General features: G+C 39.4%; 1 protein-coding gene across 2 annotated transcripts in view; it reads right to left on the minus strand.

Annotated features, from left to right (window-relative positions):
* ZFHX4 (zinc finger homeobox 4) overlaps nucleotides 1-21377 on the minus strand; it is a 180902-nt gene extending 159525 nt beyond the window's left edge. For both annotated transcript variants that reach the window (XM_037068940.1, XM_037068939.1), the window contains exon 1: nucleotides 21057-21377. The gene's annotated coding sequence lies outside the window, so the exon portion shown is untranslated. The remainder of the gene's footprint in view (nucleotides 1-21056) is intronic.
* Nucleotides 21378-24086: the final 2709 nt, after the last annotated feature.

A 24086-nucleotide genomic window follows, 5' to 3' on the forward strand; every position in this document is an offset into this window, starting at 1 on the left:
TATTAAGTATGAGGAGTAACTTCTTAATACTCTCCTGACTGTAATCAAATTTAATCTTGTCAGCTAAATCAGAGAGGAAGCGATCAGTGTATAATACATCAAAAGATCTGCAGAGATTAAAAATGAAATCAAAATTCGTTGTGGTATCTGCCATGGTTAAAATGACATCCTAATTGCTCACGAATCAAACATCACAAAGCTTAGTGTGTAATTTTAATCATTGATAAGCTCCAGGTTAATTATCTTCATGGCACGCAGGCAGCTTTTAAAACCCTCTGAAATTATCTGATAACCATAAGCATGAGAACCTAATGATTTTCTAATTAGTCCACAAACATAATGTTTACCTTTGCATTCACCAAATTGGCAAAAACAATGCATACATGTGGAGGGCAGCCAAAACGCGCAAAACATAATCGCCTGCTAGGCTGAAGGAAGTGAGGAAAGCAGTGATAATAGACTAGAGATTTGGAGTGAGAGCAAGCTGGTCGATAAAATTAAATTAATGATCCTGAATTAAAATGTGAAGTTCCAGCATCCAAGGTGTTTTTTTTTTCTTTCCTATTATCAGATAACTTAGGCAGATTTGTGGGAAATGATTCACCTTAATTACAAAAGTGAGAAAAGTTTCCAAATACTTTACAGCTTTGTAAAGGAGTTTCTGAGCTTTTTTTCAAAACAAAAAAAATCTGTTTTTTTTTTTTCAAAACAAAACTCCTACAACAGTTTTCAGCCCACAAAAAAAAAAAACTTGCTAGAATTATCACACACATGCTGAGTACACCTCAAAGAGAGATCTGTAACGTGTAGTTAAAGATCTGTAACGTGTAGTTAATAACTTCGGCCGGATGCTAAATGGGATCTGCAATGTATCATCTAGATATTACTCTGTATGGAGTAGAGTCTATCTGTTTATTTTACTAGAAGTAACTTCCAAAAGTGTGACAACGTTGTTGCCATGTAAAAAAATTATGAAAACTACATTAAAGAATCCATCACAGGTCAAAGCAAAATGGTAGGACATGTTTTGTTAGAATATTCCCACAAAATTTTACACAAAATTGCCTATCAATTTTTCTCAATAAGTTATGAATTAATCAGGAGCTAAGTCAAATATATGTCTTCTATACAATCAAATTTACATTTCATTGCAAAAGGAACAATGACAAATCTATCTGAATTGATAGTAATATATTGCCTGATTTGTTTTAATTCATAGGTATTGACTATTACCATGACAATGTTCACCAGTATATTTTGAAGAAATCACTTTAGTTTGTGGAGTTAAAAATTATTTAGATCAATATGTGCAGTGACAATGTCCATATATTTTACATATTGATGTGATGCTAAATGACTTCATCATCACTGATGTCAGAGAAGATCTTTTTTTCCTTTATCAGTGGAACCCATTTAGGGAATTTGCACTAAACTTTTATAAGTCCCAGTAAAAGACCACAAAGACAACCATTTAACTTGAACCACAGAATTCATTCCAAAATGACTATGTAACAAGCAAGCTCATTATAAAAGTTGCTTCACCATTTAATCTGGTTTCTACTTGGTCTTCAGCAGTATCTATCTTCTATTGCCAAATACTCTATCTATAAAAATCCCCAAAGTCCTCAAGAAATTCCAAATTAAAAAACAATGTATTTTAAATGTTAAATTCAGAACAATACATACCTGCTGGTCTGCTTAGAATATGAGTACACATTTTGGGGGAATTCTTAGTAATTCACGTAATTCATGTAAATCCCTTTTTCAGAACTAATGCACAACACGCAGAAAAGAACTTGTATTGCTCATTCTGCCTTGCTTTCGTCCTGCTGCCTACACTCTGCTCTGCCAAATGCCCAGACCCACCTACAAGCAGCCCAGCTAATGAAAGGGGTACTTTCTGAACAATAGAAGAATTCCTTTGCATTCAGAAATCAGAGTTCCCATTAGAACCCAAAATCAGACAGGCCAGTTTTACCTCTTTTCTTTTTTAATAATCCTGAAAGTCTATGTATTGACATTTATTACACAAAATACCTCTGTTTTATAATTGAGATTGTCCCAGCCCTCCTCTCCGGTCCAGTGAGACAGTGTTTGTGAAATGATTAAAAAGAACATGATCTGATCAAGGGGACAGAATAATGGGAAAGGAATGCTAGGTTGGCCTCTGCAAAGTGCTGGGAAAAAAGACATGGGCTCCCCTCTGCCTATTGTTTTTATTCTCCTCTGCTCTATAGCCATCTCCTAACACTCTGAGTCTTTATTCACTCAAGTTTAAATGGGTTAAAAGTTGCCCACTTATAAAGTAATTTGGTAACAAGTTCCAAACCCAAATAGTAAATAAATAAATAAATAAATATCCTTGAATTATATCAAGTTTCCAAAAGGTCATCACTGTCTCTGCTGTGGCCTTTCCCCCATTCCAAATCCTCTATCAATATGTCATTGTGAGTTAGGCAAAGACAAAAGAGAGGTGCAGTGTGAAAACGGCACATATATCTAATCCTGACAAAGCAATGAATGGATCTTCACAAGTATAATTATACTTGTTTATTTGTTGCCACGTATAGAGAACTGATGAAAAAAATCTATCAAAGTGGTATTATGCAGACACCAAGAGCTTCTTTTCTTCGGTTGCTAAAGACACATTGAGGCTTAAATTCCTTATTGTTAAATTCAGAGGAAAGAAAAAAGTTTTTGGCTGGACTTTTTTTTTCAGCAGTTGCTGACAGATCTTTTGTGTACTAGGCTGTATTAGCTCACACAACTACCTCATTTCTACTCATGTTAGAATTCATAATTATAAACTACTGTACAGAAGCTTTTAAAGGGTGTGGCATGCTGACCAAGGGAAGAGGGCCTTTCTCTCACAGCCTCTCTTTTGATATATCAAAACACAGGTAAAGTTACGTCAGGGTGCAATTTTCATCTCAGTCTTTAAAGTTGGTTCTGGTGGTTTCCTTTACTCAGCTTTCTCTGCAATTTGCTTATTTTAGTATATGTTCATTATCTCATCGATTATTGTATAACTTCTTTCCCATTGCAGCATTAAAAACATTAGCATGAAGAAAGACAAATTCAAGGATGTTCAAGGATTGAAAGTATGAAGTAAAAAATTCTAAGCCCAACTATTAAGGAGCTATTATGTTCCAATTGTCACTAAATCAAATAACTTCACAAAAGCCTGTTTTGAGAGGGAGTGGGGGTGGGGAGTCAAATAAGCTTTTTTATTTCCTTGCAGGATAGAAATATATCAAAGTAAATGCAATGTGCATAGTTAATGTTTGTGAGCTTTACAATTTAAAACAGAAAAGCTGTAATTTTTCTTTGCTGGCAATCTGGAAACACTCTGGAGTTAATTACAGCTGATTCGGAGTGAACCACACAAACAAAGACCAGTCTATGTCCAGACAATTATGCTGCTTTAACCAGCTTAGAGCTTCCTGCTGATGCTCCAGGGCTCCTCTGCACACCCTCTACCTTCCCAGCACGAGGGAAAATGCTTCTGCAAGAAGGAATTAATGAAGAGAACTGCACAAGAATGTGTGACGACCTCTCTTGACACAGCAAAAACTTTCTACCCATGTCACAACAAAGGGGAGAAGGTAATTAAGTTTGAAGAGAAGGATGTAACCAAATATATAAAGCATTTAAAACAAGCAAATGTTTAAAGAGGGAACGTTTCCCAAGACAAACATGAGTGTGCAAATCAACTCAGTCATTTTCCCCTCCTTTTTCTCATTAAGATCTAAATTAGCTATCAAATGCAGATTTACTTTCTTCTCCATAAGCAGAACCTTTGTGATGAATGTTCAGTGGTCTCCTTTCTCTTTTATTCTCTTTCTCATTTTTTCTCTTCCCACCCTCAATTTCCCTCCTCTTCTCACTTATCTCTAAACCTTCATGGACTTGCTATGACGATGACACATCCTTAAACATATATGTCAGAGCTCTAAAGAGTCAAGCAGAGTACACTTTGCCAATGACTCCAGCACTTCTTAATTTGATTAGTTGTGGGACATAGGAATTTTACTCAGTTTTCTTCACAACTTTAATCAAACTCCAGTCACTTTCCTTTGAGAGAAATCAATAAACTCTCCTTAACCAAAGTTATGACTCATGTTATTTGTTTGCTGTGGGAAAAACTCAAAATCACTGACCAAGATGGGCCCAATACTTTATCCTCTGTAAACAAACTTGGTACTTTTAATCAATAAAGTTGATTTTTAATTCTCTTATTCATTCTAATTGAAAATGAAGTTTGTATTGGTGTGAGACTAGGACATGAGCTGTAATTATGTTCAGTTCCTTGGATTCCTTCTTTGATACTGTTTTGCTAGTATTCCAGCTGACATTGGGGCTTTGTGGTGATTGCTTCATTAAAGGGCAAGGGTGTCCTAATCAGCTAAAGCATTAGTAGAAAGCTGTTGTTTGCCAATACTATGATAATACACCAGCTTTCTCTTTTTTCCCTTTCTGTATAGGAGAAGATGCCTCTACATGTCAGTTACCCAGCCCTACCTCATTATCAATCATCTTCCTTTGTCTCATCTAAATAAATATTAGTCTATAAATCAATCAAGTATCATGTTAAAATACATGTAAATAAAGTCTCTAGAAATACTAGAAGGTTGTATAAATTACATCCAATTTTACAAAGCCTTTCCATAATGGACAGAATCATTTTTCCCATCTGAAAGCCCTTTTCCTTCAATCCGGACTATATTTGAAAGTTCAAGTAAATAACATTTCTAAGTGTAAAGCTTAAACATGGAACCCTTTAGTTTTCCTTTGAAAAACATGGGCTACTGTTTCAATCATTTTTAGAAATTTATAAATCATAGTTGCCATGTTTTCCATATGTTTATATTTCTAGTCTTTAAAATGCAATTGGCTAATCTGTCTGGCATGACACACAATCTAAAAGTGTTCAGTTGGTAGTGTTTTTGAGTTGTCAAATAGGAACATTTTAAAAATTCATCTTAATTGTTTTTAAGGCATATATAACTATAGAATATTAGGCTTTTGAAAGAGACTTATCAGACTAGTGAAAACTATTCTGCATATATATTTATCTTGTATACAATGTGAAGACAATATGTTCTAACAGATACCTGTATTTTCACCTTCTTTGCCTATTCATGTATAAAATTCATTATTGATCTACTGACAACTGACTATTTAAAAGAGAAAATAATTGTATAATTATTTGTATTTCATGATTTCCACCAATATAATCTCATAGAAAATATAACAATAAGTGCAATAATATAAGTACATTATTATTATTCAAAAATGACATTCCTTGTAGGCTAAACCTACCATAATTATTTTCATAAAACTAATCACAGGTCAGCTATTCAAACAATGATTTCAAAATAATTTTAATGAAGAAAGTTATATGCATAGTGTTTAAATCCTCATTACATAGCAGCTAGGAACAAACAGACAGAGGGGAAATAAAGGCAGGACCCTCACCCCAGCAATCTAACAAAGAACTTAATACAGGAGGTTGGAAGCAAAGGAAGACCATCTCACCCACTAACTCAGCAGTCCTAAGCCTGGTTCAGTAAGACTGCCAGGCATTCTTAACAACACAAGTAATACTATGACAGTGTGTGTGTGTGTGTGTGTGTGTGTGTGTGTGTGTGTGTTGGGGTGAGGGTTGGGAGGTACTTGAATGTCTGTGTATATCATCACCACTAGCTCAAAAAAGGAGAACCTTGAGACTGTGTGTTGATCCCAAGGCCTGGAAGGGGAAAAGGAAGGGGGCCCACAGTGCTCAAAGAAAAAGTCCATAAAATAGCTTTGGTTAATGGCCTGTCTCCCTTCATGTATAGAAGAGTGAGACTCCTGTCTCACTCTCTTGCCACACAGGGGATCCCTCGCAACCCAGCCTCTGACAAGGGGGACTTCTGGCCATACAGGTGTTGGTCCCCTGGCCTCTGGCCACTCTGCTCTTGCCACCCTTGCTTTTTCTCTCCCATTAGAACTTAGCACTAATAAAATTTTCCTGCAAGCTAATATGCTTGCTGATCTGTAAGTCTTTACTTGGTCGGCGAAAAGAACTGAGTTTCTCCCGTAACATCCCTACCAAGAGCCTTTTACTATACAATACTTTTACAGGTTACCAAACAGAAGCCTCTTTTTATATCTCATGTAAATATTTTAATTTATTTTATATGAAAAACCACAGTAGGACTAACATGATAGAGGACATAGTGGAGTACCAAGTTTTCTCCTGGATGACATATTGGAAAGTGTATGTTTGAGCCTAAGATTCGTTGGTTATTTTATTTCTATCATGGAGAGAATTTTGTTTAGGTTGTGTATGTACCTGTGTGTGTTGGGCCTGAGAGTTCATTTGACTGCTGTCCATCATGAAGTGAGCAATTCAGTAATTAACTTTTCTGTTTTAAATGTATGAACTTTAATTAGATTTCATTATAAACAAACAAACGTCCACCATAATTATAAGCTCCTTGGTTTACCCACATATTATCCCTTTTCAAACAAACTTGATGTCAGACAAATTAAAATCAAGCAACCAGCAATTCTGAGTTGAATTCTACATGATCTGCCGGTAACCTGATTACTTTAACTTCAATATCATTACAGGAAAAGTATTTCAGGAAAAATAATGACAAGAATTCCAACTGGAGACAAGCTTAATTGTATTGATTCAAAAGATGCCTGTTCATAGGAACCATGCTGAAGGAGTAATGTTATCTCAAATCTACAGTTTCTATTAAAATAAAATTGTCCAGCATGAAAGAGGCAATTAAGATTGGTGTCTGCAGAAAAAGAGATACTAAACTGACTAAATAATTATCAGGGCCCAATTATCTTATACTTTAAGTAGCAAAGTATCAGTGAGGAGCAACCAACAGTCATAAGGTTTGCCGGTTTATTTACTGACTGGTGTATCTATTAGGACCAAGAACAAGTGGAGCTGTCAGGACATAATGAAGGTAAATGATTAGTTAGCACCAAGCCTGAACTCTTCTTCAATGCAATAAGAGTTAATTAAAGTTTACCACCAACATCAACCAAAGCAGGATGTTGATCAGGTTTCAGCATTAAGTGCAAACAGACAATAGTTGCCAGCAATTAGTGCAGCTATCAAATGACATGCAATGATAATTATACATTTAAAACAGCTAAAGACCTGGGGGAAAAAAACTAATCAGCCTCTTTGACAACAAATACTCAAAGGGCAGGAAACAGGTATCAGATTATTTCACTTTAACACTGTAAATCAATAGAATTAAACAAGAAAAGGTTGTATGGGTACATTATCCAAACAAGAACAGTACTCTGGATCCAAAATGAAATAAATCTGCTAGTATTTGTCTATCAAAGATAGGGACTTCTGTAGCTAAAGAAAATAAGTTACTTTTCACTTAGTTTCAGAAGTCCATGTAAACAAAGTTGAGCCTCTCAGTTTTGTGCAAATTCAACAACACAAGTATTGCACCATAATTATTGTAATTTAAATTAAGTATTAACTTTCACTCCAAGATAATGTCAAAAGTACTTCTTGCCTGAATGTCACCTTTGAGTTCTCAAATATTATTTCCCCTGAAATGATTTTAGGTGTTGGGATGGAAATTCTGTTAATGCAGCTAAATTGAAAACAAAAGCCTTTCTACAAACTATGTCAGTCTTTCCTCGATGCCATGCAGACACATGACTTCAACCTTGCTGAAATCAATGGACCTGCACGAAACACATTCCTTAAAATAATTTTAGTTCAATCACCTCTTTCTTTTCCATTTCTGGCCTGCAGCCTAGAACAGGTCTCCAGAAAAGTACCCATCCTCATGACTTCTATCTCTCTATTTTCCCAACTAATTCTGTTACGCTAAGGATTTGTACCCAGGGTTGCCTAATCTCAACATTTCCCTGGAGCTAAATCTAAGCCAGGGCCAACTCCCAGCACAAAAAATGTCTCCCTCCAAAAGCCCTTTCACCCCCTTCAGCACTCATACCCTCATTGGTCCTGGCGTTTTCACCTCAGCCATGACAAATGAGCTGACGACTCTGACGTGACTGCACAGGAGGATGGCTTTATCTACAGATATATCATCAACTCTCATCACCCTCTGCTAATATGGCTCTTCTGGTATAATGTGTTGTGAACATTTGAGGAAATGTTTGCGTAAATACATGCACTTTAAGTCGTAAGAGACCAACTTCATCAAAAGTGGAAAAGGGAAGCCAGAGTGGATAAGATCAGGGAAAAAAAAGACTCACAGTCACTGAATGCTGCTTTGGGGATTTAAGTAACACTCCTCAACCTCTGCCCCACTGCAAAACAGCCAGCTGATGGTCTCTTAAAGGTCCCCGCCCCTCACTATGAGCGGCAGAAGCAGAGCAGAATTTGTGAAGTAACACAAATAAATCCTCTCAGATAAACATGACTAAGCCATCACAAGACTATTTCTTTGTTTCTACCCCAGCGTGGGACGTACTTTAGTCTAGAGCCCTTAATTTCCTATGTTATTAAATCTCTCTAAATTCATTTCAGTGGAGGGAAGGATTGTCAACACTCATTTTGCTCCAAGATGATTGTATTCTTCAATTAGAAAGAAGCAATATTTTTCTAACTGATATTAAATGTGAAACTCTTCAAGCTTCAAAGAGAAGGGGGAGTGAAGTGTTCACTCTTCAGCATAAACACTACCCATAGGTTAAGTCAGAACCCAAGTTCCAGTTCCATCGGTCTAGTTATGCATACTATGGAGATGACAGGCCAGATACTTGTTATACCCTCTTCTCTCCATCTGAGAACACCCAGCCAATTCCAATCCACTGTAGCATAACAGACCTCAGGAAAAGAGGTCAGGCTTTGAGGAAAGTGCTATTCACTCCTGGATCATGCAAGGAGCTCTTTATTCCTGTTCTTATTGGCATCCATCTTCCTTCCTAGAACAAGAACAAAGCCAAGTGCTCGTGCGAGGTTTATGAATAAATCAGAGGTGAGCCACTTTAAGTGCGGCCCACAATTTCCCTGTTGACAGTGAGCACTTTAACAGGCTTCTATGACCAGCAACTTCTCATCAAGTGCAATGATTCCTAATCTGCACCCTGCTTCATTCTGAGAACTAGACAACCCATCCCATTTTTCTGCAAATTTTCACCTTTCGGGCAGTGCTTGTCCTATCTCTAGCAGCTTAGCTTTTCAATCCCAGAGCAGACAGACTGTCCCAGGACCATGATTATTAGCAACCAAAAATCTTTGTTTGCTTGCAAAAATGCCACCAATAAAAATACTCTCCAGTGTAACATAAATTATCTTTTACTAATATTATAGATTCTTTGGGTAGGGGAGGAACTAAGCCAACTAAGGTGAAAAAATGTTAAATGATTTGCTTCAGGGAACACACATACACACACTAGATCTCATCAGCTATACTCTGCAGTTATACAGTATTTCCCAGGAATTACTATGAGCTTTAGTTTTTTTATGGGTTGAACAAGGGAATTGTTCTATATCCCTTCTGACTTCAACAATCTATGCTTCTACTATAAAGCCCATGTAGATATTTAAATTGTGCTGGAAGATAGTTTTCCCTATGGAATGTTCCCAGACAGATCCAGATGATTTTAGAGCTGTATATTTCTTATCAGTACCTAGATTTCAAGAGGAGAGGCAGATTCCAGCTGTATAGTAAACTGAAGTTCCTACCTAAATTTTAAATCAACTTTCATCTATTATTTTCATTCACTCAACAGACATTTCTTGAGGATATTTACCAAATATTTGCCAATAATGTCTATAACTGTGAATACAGTCATTAAGCAGATGTGAGTGCTGCCCTCACAGAGGCTGAAATTTTTGGAGGTTACAGTTAACTGAACATCAGGAAAAAACTAAGATGCTATGGGTTTCTTCCCATGAAATGTAGCCTTACCCTATCAGTGTTCATTGAATACTCTGCCTTAAGCAAATGTGCTTCCCATGAATTCTCAAGTCCAGGGCCACTGTAAACGACCAGCATAGGCAATGCATCCACTTTTATTTTTAAGAAAAACTGTAACAAAGATTCTGAACCAATTTGCTTGTGAACCAAGCAAAAACCAAATTCAAAGCAGAGAAATTACAATCCAAATACACTTATACTTCCCATAAAAATAGAAACAGTAAATGTGCACCTCACATGTATCACAATGGGAAATTATGATGAGTTAGAAAAGTAAAAACACATAATAGAAATCCATTTTAATTTAGATGGCTCAAAAGATGTATTTATAAATTTATTAACCTTAAAATGAATTTTATCATCTTTGAGCCTGGGTCTTCCTCCACTGAATAATGCATTTCTATAGAAAGATAAAGAACTATAATTTACTCCAAGAGATAAGCCAGGAAGAGACTCATAACTTGGGTATAAAGTCTCCAGAGAAAATTGAAGGGTTTTATAATATTGCTGGATTATTAATAACTGGATCTCTTCTCTAGGTTGGTATAAATTTTTATGTACAGGGTAATGTGTAACACTATCAATGCTCTTTCATGGCATATCAAAATATCATCATAATAATGACTATACAGAAAGGTATTTCTATGGCCTCTAATCCAGTTTTGGGAAATCCTCTAATTTAAAGTATTCAAGCAGGCTAGGTCAACTTCAAGACTGAAATAAGCTTTGTGGTCTCTTTTAGTATTGTATACAATGGACAGCCTGGAATCTTGAGTTTCTGTGGATAGACTAAGGTCTGAATTATTTAAAAACTGTTTCTGTTCTAATTTTCTTATTAGATAAAAGACTCAGGAATGCATTAAAAGTCTAGAAGCCCCTTGGAACCAGAGCAATGTGTGAGGATGGAGTGGCAGATAATGTGGTAGAGGACTGTCTGCCTAGATGCCATTGAGTATCTGTCAGTGCGAAAATATGAGAAGAATACTACTACACGTATGTTCCCCCCTGCTAGGCATGCCCATTGCATAATCCCTAGCTCCTTTCCTCATGAAAAATGGGCATCTCTGCTCAAAAGATTCAAGAAGATTTGCTTTATCAAATACTCTTTAGTTGAGCATTGCATGAAAACCAGCTATTGGAAATAAAGAGTAAGGGAACATAGGGTCTCCAGCTCTGTCACATTCACTTACTTTAATGTTCACAATACTTTAGTCTTCTGTAATCTCTACAATAATGTCGAGGAAAAGAAGCTCAGAAAGATTAAATAATTTGGAGAAGGTCATCCCTAACAAGAAGTTAACCCAGCTGTCTCATAGATCTAACACAATTGCTATTGGTCACTGAGTTGTCAAAAAATGGAGTAGATTTTCAAACACCTAAAACTCAAGTTAAAATAAACTAATTTAAAAAGAAAAAAGGAATCCAAAGTAAACACATTAAAGAATATCTAGTTTTAACTAAGTGTCATTCTTTCTATATACTCTGCTGCCTCTAAAACTTCACAGCACTGTCTTTGTTTGCTGTCCTTACACAGAATAGAAACTTGTTCTTCTTAACACTATAGTCATGATGATTAAGAATGCATTTTAAGTCACTGAGATAATTAGTGCTTTTATGAACCATCAACTCTTCTTGACCATTCAAAGCACCTGGTCTAATCTCCTACTTAAACAAAAATATATTCACAATCACAGAGACAAGAGGCCATCCAGATTCTGTCTGTCTTCTTGGAGTAAAAGAGAAAGAACTTGCTCTCCCAGAAGAGATAGTGTCATTGTCGGGTCACCACTGATATTTTTCTTTTCCGAATAGCAAGGGTTCCACTATTTCCACCATCTTCACGTTCAGTTATATAACAAACTATTCTCCAAGCAACCAATATGGTTGCATGCCACTGGTCCTAGAGCTGGAATATCTGGGTTCTTGTGCTGATGTTGTCCTACCTTGCTGTGTGACTCAATGTTATTTCCCCTGCATTCTGCAGCCATGTTTTAAAATGAGCTGGTTGAACTGAAGTTCTAAGACAGTTTCCAGCTTTATCAGTTTGTGTTTCCAGTTGCCTTATAACCCTATCTGCTCTTTGGTTGTGATCATGCTGTCCAGTCCTTAGAAAACAAAAGAAATTTAGTCCACAGAGGGAAAATTTCACAAACCACCCCTATGAATATGGCTAGAGAAGAGACAAACTAAAATGGAAAGACAGTAGAAGTGTGTGTGTATGTCTGTATGTCTGTATACACACTCCTACTCTGCATCCACTAAACCAAAAGAGATGCCTCATTCTCAATTAATTAGTGCTCAGAATATTTTATGTATTACTTGCATTATTTCTAATTATATGCAGGGAAAGTATCAAAGATCATATTTTAGAGAATCCACACTTCCCTTCAGGTTTAATTAACTTACTTTTGGAAATGAATGAGGCAAAATTTTTCATGCAGGAAAAATTTAAGATTCTCCACAGACTTCCCTCTTACAAAGTTTTGTTTTGCTTTGTTGTTAACCATACAACCAGGTGGCATCCACCAGCTGATGACTTTTTGTATTTTAACACTGTTAAAGCTATGGATTTCCTTTCTTCTTTATAGTGAAAGAACAAAATTTTATGGACAGTTATAAAATGCATATTTTAATGCAAAAGTCAATTTTCTCTGATTAAAATGATTTAGGTCTGAGTAAATACTTTCAGAACACTTTCTGGTTTAATAGCTAGGACACAATGGAACCTATAAAGTTTGTCCTTAGAGGTATGTGGTATAATGAGTACCTTTCAGAAGTTATCAACTGCCCACCATCCTAGCACCAGGACAAGCAAACATCAGAAATAATCAATCATCTAAAAATATGATGCTCATGTGTGAACCCCTGACCCAGATGACTAAACCACCTCCTCAGGACTTGTCTGGAACCATCAGGGCATGATGGCATATTAACAAAGACAAGCTGCCCAAATTCTCAAGTTTTATTTATTTCTTTCTGATGTTTAGAATGTTGAAGTGGCTAATTATATCAGGGGTAAGCTGCTTCGCAAATACGAATTTAGTGTCAAAGCTATTTTGAAGTTGTGTGCATACAGTTAAAAGTACCTCAAAATGACCAAATTTTATTTCACTCACAAATCTTTGAATGAATATGGGAGTGGTGAACAGCCATTTCTGAACAGAGGGTTTTATGTCAAACGTGAACCCGTATCAAACTTTCAAGGCGACTTGTGAACCTCTGACACTAGGGAATTAACAGAACATCAAATCCAGCAAGATCACAGGGGCACAATCCTTATGCAAGAAAATAATGCCATTGAGCCCTCATTAAAAGACCATTTTGTCTCCAGCCATCAAAGACTGCAAGTGCACGAAGAGCTTGGTTATATCATCAGGGATAACCCAAACAAGTGCCAAGAGCAATTGTGCACTTAGTTCTCACATGTGTCCATCTGTTCACATATAAACAGATATTCTGCTTTCTGTCTGATTCCTAAAATCTTGATATCAGAATGCCCTGGGCTTTTGCCCATTTCCTAAGAATGCAGACATCACATAAGCTACTATTAACCCATATGTGATCCACATCTATGGTGGCTGGAAACTAGCCAGGTACAACACATGGTGCTTGGTTAACAATGTCTTAAAATATAAATGAATTTATTTTTTAAATTAACACATTTTTCTTAAGGAAATACCTTAATAAGACCTTCTGCATGTAAAAAAATAGCCTCCATGTGCATTTTTTTGTTCTTTTAAGACATTTTGCAAGTGTATCATAAAGTTAACCATAAAAGTTTCTGAAACAATCCAGAATTTCTTGACAAATTTTTAAAAGGACTCTAGTAAAGAATTTTGGGGACTTTATATAACAAAGATCAAACACTTTTCCTTTACAATATTCTGTTCTCAGGAGGCAACCCTTATATTTTAATTTACGTGAAAACACTTCTGATTTCCCAAGTTTCTACGTAACCATCTTAATAGCACTGCAGCCACTGAACTGCTACAGTGATGGAGAGAATCTAAGTTCTACAACCTAGCAACCAAACAAGTTAAACGGTTAACACTAGGGAGAATCTTTCACTCCTGCTCATTTGTGGTGACCACTAACCTGAAAAGGCTTGTTTAAAATGTACACATATAAATAATTACCTGCACTGCATTTGATTTACATATGTACAAAAGAACCAATTCCCACCTTGGAAAGCATCTTAACACTCATGGCATTTTAACTGCCATAATTGTGGCTAAAGAAAGATCGTTTAGAGCCCTGACCACGTTGTCAACTGATAACCAGTTATAGTCCCTAAGTAGTGACAGGAGAAAGCCCTATTGCAATGCTTCCAAGAGTAAACATCCAGTACTTGACCACTTTTAAAAAGACTTCTCTTTAAATGAAATACACAATACACCCACAAGGCAACATGAGATGAATGAAATCCTAAGAAAATAACTCTGTACTCTCTTGTGCTATCCACTTCCAGCCACAAGAGCCGATTGGCCACCTACAACATTGCCCAGAGTCAGAGGACACAACTCCTTCCCAAGTGAAATGTTCCACCAACTGAGTCAGCTGTGGGTCGTCAGCAGGGGGTGTGGGACACACACACACACACACACACACACACTTCATGTATTCCATCATTAACTAAATTAAATATCCACATCATACTATTGGGCTTTTCTAAAATAACTGTTTTTGCCAGCTAAGCGCTAGGAATTCCTGACACCCCATAGCCAATATTTGACCCGCCTAGCATATTTCTGAACTCTTCAACATACAAACCTCTGCTTAACATCCTCTAGCTATGCGTTTGTCATACATATTACTTCCTGTAATATGTGATGATGGAAACTCAGGCATCTTATAAAGTTGCTGAGATCTGAGTCCCTGCTTGTTTTCTCAAGTCTTGGACAAATATAACTTTAGAGAGAGCAGAGTACAGGCATAAAGAAAGAGGAGACTGCATTTTCATCTTCCTTTCATCTTACTCATTCAGTCAGCCACTCAGGACCCTATTCACCAGAGCATTTCATTATGCAAAAAAATGCTAATCCTTTTCCGATGCTTTCACACTTGTATAAAACCCCATTCCTTCAACTGAAAAGCAATTATATCAGTTTACCTTTCTGTCAAAAACAGGATTAATACTCCAATAACAATCTCTTTTCTTTTCCTATTTTCTTGCTTTCGGAAACTAGAGAATATTAGTAGAGGCATTCTGAGAACAAGAATACATTATTTGAAATATGATGATGTTAATCAATGGGTTGAAAAGGGAGAATACTCATAAGAAGACAAAGTCCTTCAGTTACTGCAGAAACTCTTCTCTGGGGCAGAACCGCCCTTCCTTCTGCTGCTGCCTAGAGAGTGAGACTCACTCTGGTCTATTAATCAGGAACAAATTATGAAAGAATGTCGCTGGACTGGTTGACACCATCCCATCTTGGGAGACTCATGAACAGCCTAGTAACAATGTCCTCTTCATGGGTACTGAACAGCCATGACAAATGGGGCAGAGCAACTATTTATTTGCATATGCAAATTCTCACACAAGGGAAACATGTACAAACAAGTGTCATTGTAAGGTGGATTAGGCAAACAACGCTTTTTTTTAGGACATTCTGCAGCCCAGAACATTAGTCAGCACAATTAAACCAGTCTCCATGGAGACTAATGAAATTTCGCCATGGTATGAGTTAAATTAGATAGCTAGTTATGTGTTTCCACAATCCAACTTGAAATCCATTATGGTTTCAGAACAATACAGCAATTGTACCTAGCTGATCTTTGCCAGCTCAACAAGCTCCTAAATTGACAATTTGCATATGTTAATATAATTAAGCACTAATTACATGAAACTTGTACATATTCACAGGCACTTTCCCTGGACGCTTTTCAGTTTGAACCTTGGCCAAGGCTTTAACCCTTAGAATGGTCTTAGAAGAAAAAAACTCTGCCTGTGGGTACAGCCCCTAGGCAGAAACAGAAAGGCTCCTCATTTATAAGCACAAAGCTTAACCTGGCTTCTCATATTTCCAGCAACAATGACAGAAAATATTTGGTGAGTGTGCTAGGACCAGGGAAAAGGGAAAGGGGGGAGAAGGGATGGATTAGTCTTTAAAGACTCATAACGAGTATCTTTTCAAAGGCAGGCAATGACATTCATTCCGAGAAAATGTTAAGAATTTGCTTTTACTGACAGTGTCGAACCTTAGGAGATGAAAATGGTTTGACAACAGCAAAAATAGCAAGTAGACAAGGAAGAAGGAGCCAGCAGCACCTAATGAGCTTTACATAAATATATGCAGAGGCAATTAAGCAATGTTAATTACTATGATAGCAGTTAATTGAATATAATTAGATATTTTAAGCCACTGAATAAAGCATAGTTAAGATTAATTTTATTGAGATTAATTGTAAATAAGGATAGATTAACTCTGTTTTGACAGGCATAAAAAAGTAGTTCTGCAAATTAAGCAGAAGCATGACCACCAGCCCAAAATCATATATTATTTTAATGTCACACCTCAGAATCATCTCCTCAATAAACACGACTTTTCAAACCCAAACAGACAGGAATCTTGAAGAAAAACAAACAGCTTGCAGAGATTAAAGAGCCTTTTGTCCTTTTTCATGTGCATTTCTTTAAACAGACTAAATTAAGCGAGTCTGGTGTACGTTTTTTAGGAAGGAACATTTCACACTGAATGGAAAAAATGTTCTATCACATATGAAATTTGTGCAGCTGTGCGGAACTTGGTCCAGATGGTTTTAGACTATAAAACACCACCAAATGATAGACAGTAGGCCTTCCCAAGATTATGTGATAAAGTCACAATCTTTTATTTTGACCTCCCTAATTTCTGCTTTGTATTATTTCCAACCAAATCACATATTTTCTTTCACGAATGTGTTTCTCCAAGAGGGTTAAAAGAAACATTGTGCCTTCTGAGTGCTGGAAGTAAATGTAAAAGGAAGGAAAGGCCTCTTTTCGCAGATAGCAGCTAAATCACTCAGCCCCCAAATGCCAGAATAGCTATGACAACAACATATGCAGATGACAACACTTGAGTATGACTCTTACAAACAGCGGTGTCTAGAAATATTTCTTAGGAAAATACTGCTGAATGAAAATCCCTCCCAAATACTTTCACACCCAGCTAATCCATGCCCAGTCTTTAAGAAAATTAACAGTCCTCAAGAATGCTGAACAAATCACTAATAAGAAAGGCACTTCAATTGACTTTGAAATAAATCAATAGATGATTAACATAATATTTTAAAGCAGCAGCAGGTATATGTGTGTGTATAACAGAAGCATATATATTGTGTCCACAATTCCTCTTAATCAGACAAGGGCTTTATGCCACTAAACCTGCCTCACAACTTCTTTAGGGTTCCCTTAGTCTTTACAACGAAAATCCTAAAATAGTCTGTGAAACAAGACTACGACAAGCCATTTTGCAGTGAAAGATTTTAAATCATCCAGCCTCTTCTAATAGACCTGAGACTTATTGAGGTAGAAACCATAAAAAATGAAGAAGGGAAATTTAATCCCTGAAATATTGATTTGCACATTAATATCATATAGGCAGAGGGCAATTTGGCTTCGTGGAAATGACACATTGTCGACCCTTGGTGAAGTCAGAGCCAATCTAACTGCTGAACATGTCTGAATCTCAAGAGTTATTAAGGGCCTCCCTTCTTGCCTTTATGACTTTTCTTCAGCCTACCAATGCAATCTTAAATGTATTATCTTTAAGAAATAATTGTAAAACCTCAGGGGTTTTCCAGTTAATGGAAGGGAGGCCAAACCACATCAGATTCTGAAATGCAACATTAAACCCTTGCAATCAACAAAAGCACCTCAATTCTCATCCATTCGGTGCAGGATCTAATATTGTTATTAAAGATAATCAAATTTCATTGTGTAAATTTAGGTTCATGGTCAGAATGGAAGCAGTAAATTCTGCAATATTAAAGAGCTATTTTCTCAGCCTCCTTTATGTTTTCCTTGCTGGTAGAGCATCTTCTCAAATAACTCATCTAGCTCAAAATAACTGAATAGCTTTGAGCTCATTTGCTAAAAACTGCAAAAGATGACAATAAAGCTGACAGGTCTCCTTCGGTTTTAACTTTAAGTGGCAACTTTCACTTCCTAGACCCAGAGTCCACTCTCCCTATCTAACCCCACAGTTGGTGCTATGGCTTTGACTTAACACAGCTGGTTTACCTGACCTTTCTTTGTTCCTTAGGTACATTTCACTTTTCAGATTTATGGTATTTCCCCCGTATTTCATTGATTATATTTTCATTGCCATAATAATGTAAACACTTCAATATCAGCCTACTTTTTAAATCCAAAAGCAACCAGCTATTGAACAACACACTGTGATGCCCTCTCCCCAGTTTCTGCCACAAATATTAAAACCATTAAAAAATAACTGTATAAACCTTATGATCCCCACACTGAAGCCAGGTGCAAGAGGTTAAAACAGCTGGCTAGCCATCTTTTATTTTTGTGTGCCTTCCTGCTGATTGAAACCACAAACGTTGAAAACTATCAAATATTCCCTTAGGATTTTTTTTTTTTTTTGAGAAGAGGAAGAAAAAAAAAAGGAAAACCTTCATTTTCTTTAACCTGCTCCTCTGTGGAGAGGAAAAAGTAAAAAACAATCAGTTACAGAGGTAGTGAAATAATCGTGAATATCTCCTTTCTGTTGTATTTAAAACATCATTTCCAACAACTATGTACAATTGTTTTTATTCTTCAGTTAGAAAAGAGAAAAGAAGGAAAAAGAAAGAAAGAAAGAAAGAAAGTCGGAGCCCGCTCTGTCAGTTTTGCCAGTAAATATAAAGTAAAACAAGTGTTGATGGCACCGAGAGTGTTACATACCCGGGCTGTGTTTTTGCATTGCTCTCAATGGAAGCGATCGATGCCCGTGTCACTGTCGCGTCCCAATCGCAGCCAAGTCTCAGTCTTAATCTAAGCAACACCCGAAAAGGCAGCGGCAGCCGCAGCCTCTCCCTGACTCTTCCATCCATCCACCCAACTAAAAATATAATACTACATATGAGCTTTAAGCACTCCACGTTTATAGGGATCAAGCCACTGAAAATCCTGGAGAACACAATAAAAAAAAAAAAAAAGCCTTCTGTCTCTTGTCTCTCTCTCTCCTCCCTCTCTTTTCGTCCTCTCTCTGCTCTCTCTCTGTCTCTCTCTCTCCCCCTTTCTCTCTCTCTCTCCTTTTGCCATCTACATGATCCTTGATTAAACATAGAACAGAGTTAATAAAAAAAAAGAGGGGGGTAAGGACCAAGGAGAGGAAATGCAACTGTCAGGAATCGGGACCGCCAGATTTCCTGGTGAACCTGCCTCTGTCTGAGTCAGTGTCAATCCACCATCTTCCGCCAGTGAACTTGTCTTTGGGTTTTTGTTTGGTTTGGGGGGGGGGGCGGTTGTTGCTGTTGTGTGTGTGCTTTTGGGGGGAAGGGGGGAGGGGATAGGTAAGGTGGGGGCTGGCGGTGGGGGGGAGCAAGAAAATGTGTGTGAGTCTGTGAGTGTGTGTTGAGGGTGTGTACAGGGGTCGGCTTTGGCGGGGGGGGGGGGGTCCGTGTGCGCGATCTGAACCTTTGGTACCTACAAGGAGGGTGTCTCTCGAAACGGTAGCTAAGACCTCACCGGAACCGCGCGGAAGTGAGGAGTCTCGGCCCAAGGCGTCTGCGGGAGCCTGTTCTCGGGGCCGGACCCCAGCCCGAGCGCCGACAGGAGCCCCCCGCCCGGATCGCAGGTAACAAAGAAATACACACCAAGCGCACCGTCTTCTGAGGGGAGGGGGCCAGGATGGGAGCCCTCTGTAAGTTGGGCATCGGCGAAGAAACTTTACACGATCCATGAGAAATTTTATTTTTTTTCCGATAGAAAAATAGCAGAAAGAATGGGGGAGGGGGAGGGAGACCGAAGTAGAAGAAGGCGAGACCCGACGCGTTCCAGCCCCTGAGCCTCGCGCGGCTCCCGGCCAGAAGGCGCACTTGATGCGGGAGAGGATAAGGAGGTGAAGTTCATTTGCAGACCTGGAACCCCTTTGGAGGGGCCAGGGAGTACATCAGTCCTCACAGCCGGCCACAGACCCCCGCTCTCCCCTCCGCCCCCACGCCCGGTCCCCCGTACACACACAAACACACCTTGACCTCCACCAAAGAGGAAGGGAAAGATTCTGCACCCCGAGCCGCAAGCATCTACGCTCTAGTCTAAGGTGCACCCGGCAGCCCAAGAGCCCGAGAGTGGCGGCCGCGTCCGGGTGGGCTCCCAGCCCCGAGGCCCGGCGATCCCGCCTCCTAACGGACCTGCCTTCCGAGCACCCGCGCCCGAGCCCGCCCGCCCGAGCGCCGGCAGGAGCCCCGGGCCGCGTCAGTCGCGGCTGCTCGGCTCGGGCGTCTCCCTCCAGCCCCGGCCCAGCCCGCGCGCCGGCCTCCGGAGCCTCCGCGGGGTCGGCACTGGCGCTCTTCTCGGCACTCGAGAAAGCGAAGGGGGGAGGTAGGAGGAGGCAAAAAAATCAAGACTGAACAAGGGGTGGGGTCAGTAGGGAGAGGGCCTGCGACCCCCACACCCGAGGTCCAAACTTTCGGAGGACGGGTGTGGAGGAAGGGGCACCGCACCCCGGGCGCCGGGCGGGTGGGGACCCCGGCAGTGCCCGCGCCGCCGCGAGCTGACAGCCTCCAGCGCCACCAGAAAGCCCGGGCTCGCGGTCCAGACAGAATCCGAAAAGACAGAAAACAGGAGAGCCAACTGCTCGGCCAAACGCGGGGATCCGCCGCTGAATCCAAAAGTTAAATCCCGAGAACATGGTCCCCCAAAGTAAGTGGGAAATCAGGCCCCTCCGGGCCCCCTCCCTCCCTCCGCGGAGCAAATCCTCGAGCCAAAAAAGGGGGAAAGAGATAGAAAAGGGGGGCAGAGCGGAAGAGACGGTCAGGATGCGGGGACGTGAGCGGGAGCGAGCAGCCGGGGGCAGAGGGAGAGGCGGAGAGGGAGAGAGAGCGAGCAAAATATCAAAGATTGTGCAAGATCAGGCTGGAAAGATAATCGATACTCGACCTAAATTTAACACAAACTACTCAATAAAAGTTAAAGAAAAAACTTACTTTCCATTTCCCCTGCAGTTCCTACGCGATCTTCGCCTCTTTTTTGTTTTGCTTTTATTTTACTTACAGTTGATCACATCCAAGTAAAACGAGAGGGTTCATTTAAAAAATTAAAAAAAATAAAAATATAATCCTCGAACTTTATTGGGTGGAAATAAAAAATGCTGGAGCAGAAAGTGGGGGGTATGAAGCGGTCCTCGGGGGTCCGGGAGAGTTAAAGCATGTGCCCACCGCGGTCTCGCTGTTTGGTTGTGAAGGGGTTGGGAAAAGGAGGAAAGGAAATGAAAATCCGATATGTCTTTATTCTGCTAATTATTATCGTTTTAGCCCTGTTTAAAAAAATGGCTGATTAAGTTGAGTGCGCATGTCTTTGTGTGTCTATTCCCGATATGCACTCTGGGAATGAGAGAGGAGAGCGAGGGAGAGGGAGAGGGAGAGGGGGGAGAGAGAGGTGTAATTAGTGAGGTGATCAACATTCCCCAGACTGCAAATGACGCGCAGCCCGGACTCCGAGCAGCCCCGAGCCTCGCGGTTTCCAGCGCCCTGAGCGCTGCGGCGGGAGCCCGGGACGCAGCGACCGCGGAGAGGGCAGGGACGGGGACCTCGGGGCTCGCACCCCACGAGCCCCTGCGCGCCCGACTCCTAAACTTCATTAGATACACACACACACCCCCACACACCCACACCCACACACACTCAGGGGGGGGGGGGGGGGGGGTCAAACCTAAACACCGCAAAAGCAATGCTCTTTAACCACTCTATTTTTTCTTTTTAATTTTAATGAGGCAAAGTCATTATTAGCAGAACAGAGATTTGTTTACTAGGGAGCTTTAAGCAGAGATGTGAGTTAGGGCAATGGAGAGTTTTGCTCTGCTTTGTAGATTCTGCTACATCCAGGAACGCACGTTAAGGGCGAAATGCAGGGACCTGGGCAAATATGCAGATATATGTAAATAAAGGATGTCCGACTATGTGCAAAGCCCGCTTTGCCCAGACTATTTCACAGGAGGAATTGCACTCTGCCATCCGAAGGCACGCTATTTAAACGAGTATCTTTCGCTTGCACATGCAGGGGAGAAAAAACAGGGCAGGGAGGATGGAAGCAGTTAATTTAGTCAATGTAAACTTTTTAATAAGAAGAAGAGATGACTGCAACAGTGATAGTGGAGGTACGGTTGTAGCCTTTATGTAATATTTTTTAATATTGTATCAGAATTGCATAAGTTCAGTGCATGGCTTTAAGAAGACTTATGAAAAAACCTTTCATCTTGTGAGTCTGCTGAATTATCTTTCTTGAAGCATATTATGATGGATTTTAAAACCCCACTACAGATCTCATTAGAATGAAATATACTTAGTATTTTCTGGTACAAAATTTAAGGTGGCTGATTCTCATTTGAAAATCTAATTATCTCTTTCCAATACTATAGATGTGAATTTGAATGACACTTTCATTAAAAGATAATTAACTAAAACTAGGAATAGACACACTTTTAAATACCCTCTGCTGTATTACATATATATATGTATATATATATACATATATATATGTGTGTGTATATATGTAGCCGTTATTACTCAGATACACTGCTAAGCCACAGATCACAAGGAGACACCTCCTATGCAATATTTCAAAAATAGGAATTCTACAGAGAAAGTGAGAGAAACAAATAAAACAAGCTAAAAACAGACAATACTTGCAATGTCTAGCTTCCTGGACAGGTGAGGTACCACTTGCTTCTGAGTTAACAGGCCTTTCAAGTTCTGGTTCTCCAGGATCTGCTTCAAGACTTTTTCTTAGGCACTTAGCACCAAGTCTACGGAACACCGCCAGAAAGTTTTATTGCACAAGCACTAGGAACAACAGAGGCTGCAAACCCGCACCTTTCTGGCCTGAAATGTTGTGTTATCAGGGAACATTTGGAAAATCCTAGGACTGATGCAGATGGGATCAAAACCCCAACAAAACACCTGGAGGATAAAAGCAGAGTCCTGGATAGAGCAGACCCAGGCCCAAGTCAGGAAAGCTGGTTGCCTATGGCAGCTGGATAAGGTTCTACTGTGAGTCCACAGGCTTGGAATAGAGAATAAAACTCAGATATGGTCTTTATTAAGAGAAAAAAGCAGAGCACCACCTCAGGATCTGGAGTCTGTAGATACACCAGTGCATTAGAACCAGGGCTACTAAGTGTTAGCAGAAAGCAAAGTACTGATGTTTCCAAACACTCCATTCCATTTCAAACTTTTTGGGAAGAAATATGCTCCAACTGGACAGCTTTTTAAGATATTTAAGTTACTCTGTTTACAGCTCCACTTTCACACAGGCAGCTGTGTCTCTGTGTGTTGCAGTGTCTGATTGCATCTCACTGGTCTTTATCCATGTGCCTTCAGAAACATACATGCCCACGAGGGTAAAATTTAAATTCTCTGTAACTTGCAAGTGAAGAAGGTGTTTATGTAGCATTACTGTTTACCGAAAAACACCCCAGAGAGCAAAAATCCTGGCTTTAAAAAACTATCTGAGGTGTGTGTATGGGGAAGGAGGTGGGGGCTTTTAAAGAGACTGAGGGGGAAATGAAGGAAGGGAAACTTTCAGGTTCAATTCAGAAAAGATCAAGCCCTTTGCGGGAGAGGGCTCCATGTACAAGCTCACTGATGGAAAAACCATTTCCTGCGATTTCAGACGGGTAAATGCGTGTGATGAAGGAAACACCTGAGAACAATAAGTCTGTTTCAGGCTCAGGTGAAGAAAGGGGTTTTTTTCTGGCAGGGAAGAAGAGGAAAATGATGATCATTTCATTTTCAAGTTCTCCTTTATTTCTTTTGCCTTTTTCTTCCTGAAACATCATCAATAACTTTAATGTCATTAATGTCAAAACACCAAACATCAAATCAGGAAAACCGTTTAAAAAATTTGGTGGCTATTTCTCCTCTACCCCCACCTCCTCTCTTTTGAAAATACAGCTGTCTGTGGGAGGGGGGAGCTGTTATTGAATTATAAGTAAGAAAACAAAAGGAAGGAGGATTTGT

The sequence above is a fragment of the Sturnira hondurensis genome, unplaced genomic scaffold (assembly GCF_014824575.4).
Source record: "Sturnira hondurensis isolate 20B ecotype Veracruz unplaced genomic scaffold, ASM1482457v3 Scaffold0018292, whole genome shotgun sequence".
NCBI lineage: Eukaryota > Metazoa > Chordata > Mammalia > Chiroptera > Phyllostomidae > Sturnira > Sturnira hondurensis.